The sequence below is a fragment of the Suricata suricatta genome, chromosome 9, assembly GCF_006229205.1.
Source record: "Suricata suricatta isolate VVHF042 chromosome 9, meerkat_22Aug2017_6uvM2_HiC, whole genome shotgun sequence".
Taxonomy (NCBI): Eukaryota; Metazoa; Chordata; class Mammalia; order Carnivora; family Herpestidae; genus Suricata; species Suricata suricatta.
The window spans coordinates 129,361,327-129,369,540 of record NC_043708.1 but is presented as its reverse complement, the minus strand read 5'-3'; the positions used below and the strand labels follow the sequence as shown (position 1 = coordinate 129,369,540).

Below are 8,214 nucleotides of genomic sequence, written 5' to 3'. Positions count from 1 at the left end.
TCCTTCTCTGCCTGGCTTACTTCACTCAGCATGACACCCTCAAGGTCCATCCACTTTCCTACAAAGGGCCATATGTCATTCCCTCTCATTGCCATGTAGTACTCCATCGTGAATATATACCACATCTTCTTGATCCATTCGTCAGGTGATGGACATTTAGGCTCCTTCCATGTTTTGGCTATTGTTGACATTGCTGCTTTGATTTTCATTTCCCTGATGATGAGTGACGTTGAGCATCCTTTCATGTGTCTGTTGGCCATCTGAATCTCTTCTTTGGAGAAATGTCTATTCATATCTTCTGACCATTTTAATTAGATTATCTTGGGTGTTGCATTGTATCAGTTCTTGTGGGTTTTTTTTTTTATTTTAGAGAGAGAGTGAATGGGAGAGAGGCAGAGGGAGAGAGAGAGTCTTAAGCAGGGTTCACATTCAGCGCAGAGTTCAATGCAGGGCTCAGTTTCACAACCCTGAGTGAAATCAAGAGTCAGACATTTAACCGAATGAGCCACCCAGGCACCCTGTATCAGTTCTTTATATATTTTGGATACCACATTTACCAGATATGTCATTTGAAAATACCTTCTCCCATTCAACGGATTATCTTCTGGTTTTGTTGATTGTTTTCTTCGCTGTGCAGCAGCTTTTTATTTTGACATAGTCCCATTAGTCTATTTTCGCTTTTATTTCTCTTGCTTAGGAGACATATTTAGAAAAATGTTGCTACGGCCAAATTCAGAGAAGCTATTCCCTGTGCACTCTCCTAGGTTTAGGTCTTTCATTCATTTTGAAATTATTTTTGCATGTGGTGAAGGAAAGTGGTCCAGTTTCATTCTTTTGCATGTGGCTGTCCAGTTTTCCTACTATCATTTGTTGAAGAGACTATCTTTTTCCCATTGCATATTCTTTCCCGCTTTGTTGAAGATTAACTGACCATATAATTGTGGGGTTATTTCTGGGTTTTCTATTCTGTTCTACTGATCTATGTGTCTATTTTTGTATCAGTACCATATTGTTTTGATTACTACCAGTTTGTAATATAAATTGAAGTTGGGAATTGTGGTACCTCCAGTTTTGCTTTTCTTTTTCAAGATTGCTTTGGCTATTTGGGGTCTTTTGTGGTTCTACACAAATTTTAGGACTGTCTGTTCTAGTTTTTGTAAGAAATGCTGTTGGTATTTTGATAAGGATTGTATTAAATCTGTAGATTTCTTTTAACAATGCTTGTTTTCCAATCCATGAGCATGGAATGTCTTTCCATTTCTTTGTGTCATCTTCTGTTTCTTTTATCAGTGTTTTATAGTTTTCAGAGTATAGGCCTTTCACCTCTGGTTAAGTTTATTCCTAGGTATCTTATTATTTTGGGTGCAGTTGTAAATAGGATTGTCTTCTTAATCTCTCCTTCTGCTGTTTCATTATTGGTATATAGAAATGAAACAGATTCCTGTACCTTGATTTCATATCCTCCAACTTTACTGAATTCATCTAAATTCAACTTTACTGAATTTATCAGTTCTAGTAATTTTTTGGTGGAATCTTTAGGCTTTTCTATACACAGTATCACGTCATCTGCAAATAGTGAAAGTAAAACTTACTTACCTTACCAATTGGATGCCTTTTTTTCCTTTTTGTTGTCTGCTTGCTGTGGCTAGACTTCCAGTACTATGTTGAATACAAGTGGTAAGAGTGGACATCCTTGTCTTGTTCCTGACATTAGGGGAAAAGCTCTCACTTTTTCCCCATTGAATGTGATGTTAGCTGTGGGTTTTCCATATGAAGCCTTTATTAGGTAGAGGTATGTTCTTCTAACTCTACTTGGTTGAATGCTTTTATCATGAAGGTATGGTGTATTCTGTCAAATGCTTTTTCTGCATCTGTTGAAATGCTTTTATCCTTTCTTTTTTTTAAATTTGTTTTACGTTTATTTATTTTTGAGAGAAAGAAAGACAGAGTACAAGAGCAGGGAGGGGCAGAGAAAGAGAGAGAGTGAGCCACAGATTCTGAAGCAGGCTCCAGGCTCCAAGCTGTCAGCATAGAGCCCAATGTGGGGCTCGAAGCCACGAACCGCAAGTCATGACCTAAGCCAAAGTCAGACACTTCGACTGAACCACCCAGGTGTTGGGAAATAGGAGATTGGACCTTAGTTCCCAAGCACTGTCCTCGTGTATGAAACATCCTTATCGGACTTCTGCTCCCAGAACACTGGGAACAAGGGACTTGATGAAGTCCCAGGAGGACGTGCAGGACAGAGCCTTCCTGGTCATCAGCCAAGAGTGACAAGAAGCTACAAGATATACCCACACATGTTTGCGAGCTGCTCCTGCTTTGCCCGCTCTGTGACTGTCTCTATTGTTCTAGTTAAACATTTACTGCTGACTGGACGTTTACCATGCTCTCCAGGCTTGCAAGGAGGGTATAAAATAAGATGCTGTTCCTAATAAAGTTTGCCATTAGCCCTCAGCTCTTGGTCTGTCTCCATCTCCTTTGGGGGCACCCATGGTGCCCAGCCTCCCTGGGACTGTCCCTTTCCACAGTACCCAGTCTTGCTGGGACTGTTCAGCGGTCATGGTGCCCAGCCTCTCTGGGACTGTTCACGCCTCCACTAAGAAGAACGGTCACGTTCACGGGTTTGGGAATGGCCCCGTTTCCATTAGCTGCTGGCAGCCTCTGGAAACGTCATTGCATCTTGCTCTCATCTCTCCAGGAACCTCCCACACCCAGGCACCACTGGTTTTATCCTTTCTAAGAGCATAGTTTGGTGAGTCTTGGGAGACTGCCTCGGGGGCTGACAGTGACCCCCAACTCACCCACTCCCATCAAGAAACATACTTCCAGGGCACTGAAATAGGCCACATTCTTGGAGTTTCCCCCAATCAAGCTGATCAAGGAGCTGTTCCCACAAAAATGACCAGAGCTAAAACTGTGGTTTCCTGGTGCACCAAGGAGTCAATAACTCTCAATGACCAGGACACATAAAATAGGACAGTTTCAAGGAAGGTGCTGGTAAGAGCTGGCAGCAATAATACAGGCAGGAGTTAGAGAGGAAATAGATGGATAAGCTATTTATCAATTGTTCTTTTAAGCCTCTATATACAGAATGCCTTCATTAGAAAAGAACACTAGATAGTAGATAGTAAAATCCATTAGATTAAAATCAATTAATCATCAATCTGCAGTCATTTACTTTGGGCTAAGTTAAAGCTTACCCTTAGTCTGTGGCAACAGGACTTCCCCATCATACATATGGTAATTAAGATAGCAAGAGACGTGGCAAACCAGCTCACACAGATGCTCCCTCCTTCCCAATCACACCATCTGTACCAAACACACATTCTCTTTTTTACCCCACGTTGTAACACCTAAGGCAAAATTAACTTAAAAGTTGTACCCTCCCTCCGCTACTACCCAATTTATCAATAAATCCTTTTCTCTGTTGGATTGAATGCCTTGTGATTCACCATGCCAGGAATGACACCCACGGCATACCTACTGCCTCTCATCCAGCCTGAGCCCCTTGCAGACAGGACTAGCCGCTCAGAGCGTAAGGATCCTTCTCAAACTCAGTGCTCCGAAAGAAGCAATGCATTCTAAATTTTTTTTTTAATTTTTTTGATGTTTATTTATTTTTGAAGGAGAGATATACAGGGAGTGAGCAGGGAAGGTGAAGGGCAGAGAGAGGGAGACACAGAATCTGAAGCAAGCTCCAGGCTCTGAGCTGTCAGCACAGAGCCCGACTCAGGGCTCAGACTCATGAAGCCTTGAGATCATGACCTGAGCCAAAGCTGATGCTTAACCAATTGAGCCCCCCAGGTGCCCTGAAAAGCAAAGCATTCTAAACATGTTCCTTCTTCTCCATTAACAAATGTGTCCTCTTCCATCCAATGAGAAAACATCTGTTTTGTGCTCAAGGCTGTAAGAGCTGAGGGTATTTATCCAGCAGACTTAGCCTGCCCATTTGGGAAAGAACTGGCAAGCAGGTGATGGAACAGGGCTTTCTAGGGGGGAACAGAGGAAGGATTCCCCGATGCCCATTCAACTGAGAATTAGCCTGGTATAGGGATTAAGCACATGGCTCTGAGTTCAAATCCTATCTCTGTTAAACTTACTGTGTGTCTTTGGGTATGTTACTTAACATCTCTGTATCTTGGATTCCTCATCTACAAAGTGAAAGTAACAATACCTACCTCATAGCGTTGTTGTGAGAATTAAATCAGATAGCCTGTGAAGAGTTCCCAGCACCCATTGTCATGTGCAACACATGGACCTTTCGTGTTGTTACAACTCCTCTTAGCACACAGTGTGTAAATAGCACACGATTCAGATGAAGGCATTAGTTACCTTGCAGGGAGTCCAGAGGTAGGGAGTTCTGGACACAGCTGGTCACATCACAGCTGCTTTCATCGACTCAAGTACCGAGGAGGTCAACAGTTGTGTCCCCACCATAATGAGGCAACCCTGCATTTCCAGATGTCACGTGGCCACTAGCAAAAAAAGGGAAGGGGCAACTGTCAGCAAAGGAGACAGAAGGAGACAGCTTGTGGGATGGAATCAATGGAGGACAGCTCAGGCTGAATTCAGTGGGGAAAGGAAAGATGTATTTGCATGTGTGCGTGCTCACACACGGACTCCATATGCTTAAGGTTGGTTCACCGGCCATACCTGCGTGCCTTCCAGACATCATGAGCCATGGCGGCAGAGGGGTTCCATCCGTGTGACCGCCCATCCAGTGCTGGGGGCATTTGGAATTGTCTTGTCTCCATCCAGTCTTCTCTATTGGATGTCAAAGCCCTCAGCTGGATTTAACCAGGTTACTCTGCTATTTCGTAACTAGTGCTCTGAGGAATCCGTGGGCTGCGATTCATCACTTGGTGGGTGGGGCCTGTTCTCCGGAAGCAGAGTTTCACCTGGGTGCTGCAGCATATGAAAAAAAGTTGCCTACAATCACGTACACACACGTTGTAACAATAACACAGGTAGGCAGGCTTCCTGTGTGGCTTGTAAAGTGCTTTAGAAGCAGAGGGGTCCAGAAATCTTTTAAGCAACAGGAAATGACACTTAATTTGGATGCATCTAAAATGTCACAGGGGGGTGCCTGGGTGGCTCAGTCAGTTAAGCATCTGACTTCGGCTCAGGTCATGATCTCACAGTTTGTGGGTTCAAGTTTCGCGTTGGGCTCTGTGCTGACAGCTCAGAGCCTGGAGCCTGTTTCAGATTCTGTATCTCCCTCTCTCTCTCTGACCCTTCCCTGCTCGTGCTGTCTCTCTCTGTCTCTCAAAAATAAATAAAAGAATAATAATAAAATAAAATAAAATAAAATGTCACAGGTGTTAGGAATGAGATTTACATTCTAAGTATATCTTCTGGGCCCCACTATTCTGTGACCTTAGACAAGTTACTTAAAACCCCTGAAAGACAGTTCAGTTTCACCGTCTTTAAAACAGGTACATAATACCTGCTTCAGAGACTTATTGGAGAGGTAAGTCAGGTAAATCATGGACATAAACTGCCTGGCCTAATGGCTGGCACTGAGAAAATATTGGGGGGGGTTGAACGGGCCCCCAGAAGATACGTCCACCCTGAATCTGCAAATTGACCTTATTTGGGAAAAGCATCTTTACAGATGTGATTAAGACTCTCAAGATGGTGGGGGATGGTGGTGGGGCTCGCCTGGGTGGTTCAATCAGTTAAGCATGCAACTCCTGATTTCGGGTCAGGTCATGATCTCACAGTTCGTGGGTTTGAGCCCCACATCAGGCTTTGAGCTGACAGTGAGAAGCCTGCTTGGGATTCTCTGTCTCCCTCTCTCTGCCCCTCCCCTGTTCACACACACTCTCTCTACAAAAAAAAAATAAAGTTAACATAAAAAAAAAAAGATTCTCAAGACGGGATCATTCCGGATTATCCAAGTGGACTGTAAATCCGATGACAAGCGTCCTTATAAGAGAAGGATAGAGGGAGATTTGGAGGCCATGTGACCACGGAGGCAGAGACTGGGGTGAAGCACACACAGGCACGCCATCAGCTTTTCCAAAGCTAGCAAAGGTGAGAGACACTTCTCCCCTAGAGCCTTGGGAGGGTAACACCTTGGTCTCTGGCTTTCCAAACTGTGAGAGAGAAACATTCCTGTTGTTCTGAGCCACTAACTTGGTGGTAATTTGTACCAGGAGCCCCAGGGCATGAACACTGCCCGGTTTGTGTGAATTTCCCGTGTTCCCATGTAAATTCCGAAAGAGGAGGGACGGTGTCTTGATTTTTCCCGCCATAGCTCTGGTAAGATGCGCATCCATCCATTGTGGGGTTTTTTGGGTTTTGTTTTGACTTTCCTTTGGATGGTTCTTTTTTCCTAAAATGACTCACAGAATTTTGCACAATGAAACCTAACCCGAGAGAGTTGGCTTGTCAGCTTATTTAGATTATTTTACGTAGGGTGTGAAAACAGTACTCGAAATCACCCCTAATATGATAAGTTAGGTCCCCAACGTCCTGCCTCTCCCATCCTGATTTCCTGGTTGTGGTTTCAGTTGTACGACCAAAACTATAGCAGATTTCGTGAATGAGTTGACACGACACCGCCTCAGCCAGGACGGGCTTGCAGAGCGAAAACCACAGAAGGTTATTTCTCACGCACAGCCCCTGTCCAGCCTGGGTTGGGTCTGGAGAGGTTTCACTCCATGAGGTCCTCACTCCGGGTGAGTGACCTCTGCTACCTGCCAATGATTCTAACCCGTGCACTGGCATTAGGAATGAGCTCCGTATCGGAGGATATTAGAACTATCCTCAGTGGATACGGATTCGGCCATCTCTTTGCCTCCACACTTTAACAATTGCAGAGAATCCCGACAGGAGCTGACAATGAATGGAATGATCGCAGGCCTGGGATTGAGCCACCGAGTTCTTGCCATCCAAATGTGGGCCATCATCCTCGAGAAGGCAGCTGTGGATAACAAGAAGCGCTGTGTAGAGCTGTCCCTTTATCTTCCTTCTTCTAAACAAGCTCACCCCCACCCTCAAGCTTCATAGGCACTCAGGCCCCAAGAGCCTATTAACCTTAGATGCTCCACGGGGTCTGGTGTAAAGAGCCCCGGATCGATGTGGTCAAGCAAACGGTTTCTCAGCAGTCTATACCCGAGAGCAGACGGCTGGAAGCCAGCAGGAGACACCAAGACGCGTCTTTGTGAATGGCTGGCGGGGGCCTGTGAAGCTGTCATTTCTCTAACAGGCCTCAGAGTGGGAATGGATTTTTCACCTGCCGCAAGAGCCACCAGTTAGCAAACACTACTCTTCCAGCAAAACAAATACGCAGCTGGGAGACTTGTTTTTCTTCTGTTCCTAAATATTGTTAGCTCGGCTGAAAAAGATTTCAAATATGGATTGGCTTTAGAATTCCCTCCCTCTCTCCCTCGTCTTCCTCCCTCCCCCCTCTGCTCCGGGCCCTTTGATGGGGATCCGGCGCCGGCACGCAGCCGTCACAACTACTATTTCATCTTGAATTTCTGTAGCAGGAAATGTAGGTCACTGATCTTAGAAGTGGCCTAGTTTCCCAGCCCTAAATAGAAATCTTTCCCCGGGTTGAGGGGTGTTGTTTTTTTTTCTAGGTTTGTGGCTAATAAAAGTGTCACCTGCTTAGCCAGGCCGAACAGACTGCATTCTGGCCTCTTCATCGGGCCGCTGTACATCTGGGAGTTGGTAGCTGGGCCCGCAGGGCCTGCAGGCTGAGGAATGTCCAAGGCCACGGCTTTCCCTGCAAGAGACATGAGAGCCAGTGCAGGTGATAGGGCCTAAGGAGGAGAGCCCGGCCACCTCCGCTCGGCCAGCCTAAGCGACGTCAGAGCAGCCCGGATCTATCAGATGCCCACCTGCGTCCTTCATGTTTCATCCTGTCCAGGGGCCCTTCTGGATGCTTGCCTTGCTTTCTTTCCTTTCCTTCCTTCCTTCTTTCCTTCTCTGCCTCCCTCCTTCCTTCATGCCTCCTTCCTTTCTTTACTTTTAATCCAAGTTATTACAGACAATGAGAAAACACAAACAAAAAGAAAAACAAAGATGATCCACAAGAAAAACGCTCCTAACATTTCTCTGTGTAGCTTGCCAGTTATTTTTCTATTCATATGTGCTGATAATAGACTTATTTTAGACAAAATTGGGATCATGATATTCTGTGATCCGGTTCTCTCCCTTAATTAATGTTATAAATATAAACCCTTTTCCTGGGGCATTCAT

At 45.0% G+C, this 8,214-nt stretch overlaps 1 long non-coding RNA gene across 1 annotated transcript; it reads right to left on the bottom strand.

Annotated features, from left to right (window-relative positions):
• Nucleotides 1–4,351: 4,351 nt before the first annotated feature.
• LOC115300772 lies at nt 4,352–7,712 on the bottom strand. Its single transcript, XR_003912836.1, has 3 exons — nt 7,617–7,712; nt 4,657–4,908; nt 4,352–4,478 (listed from the first exon to the last, which is right to left on the bottom strand). It is a non-coding gene; the product is annotated as an uncharacterized LOC115300772 (long non-coding RNA).
• Nucleotides 7,713–8,214: the final 502 nt, after the last annotated feature.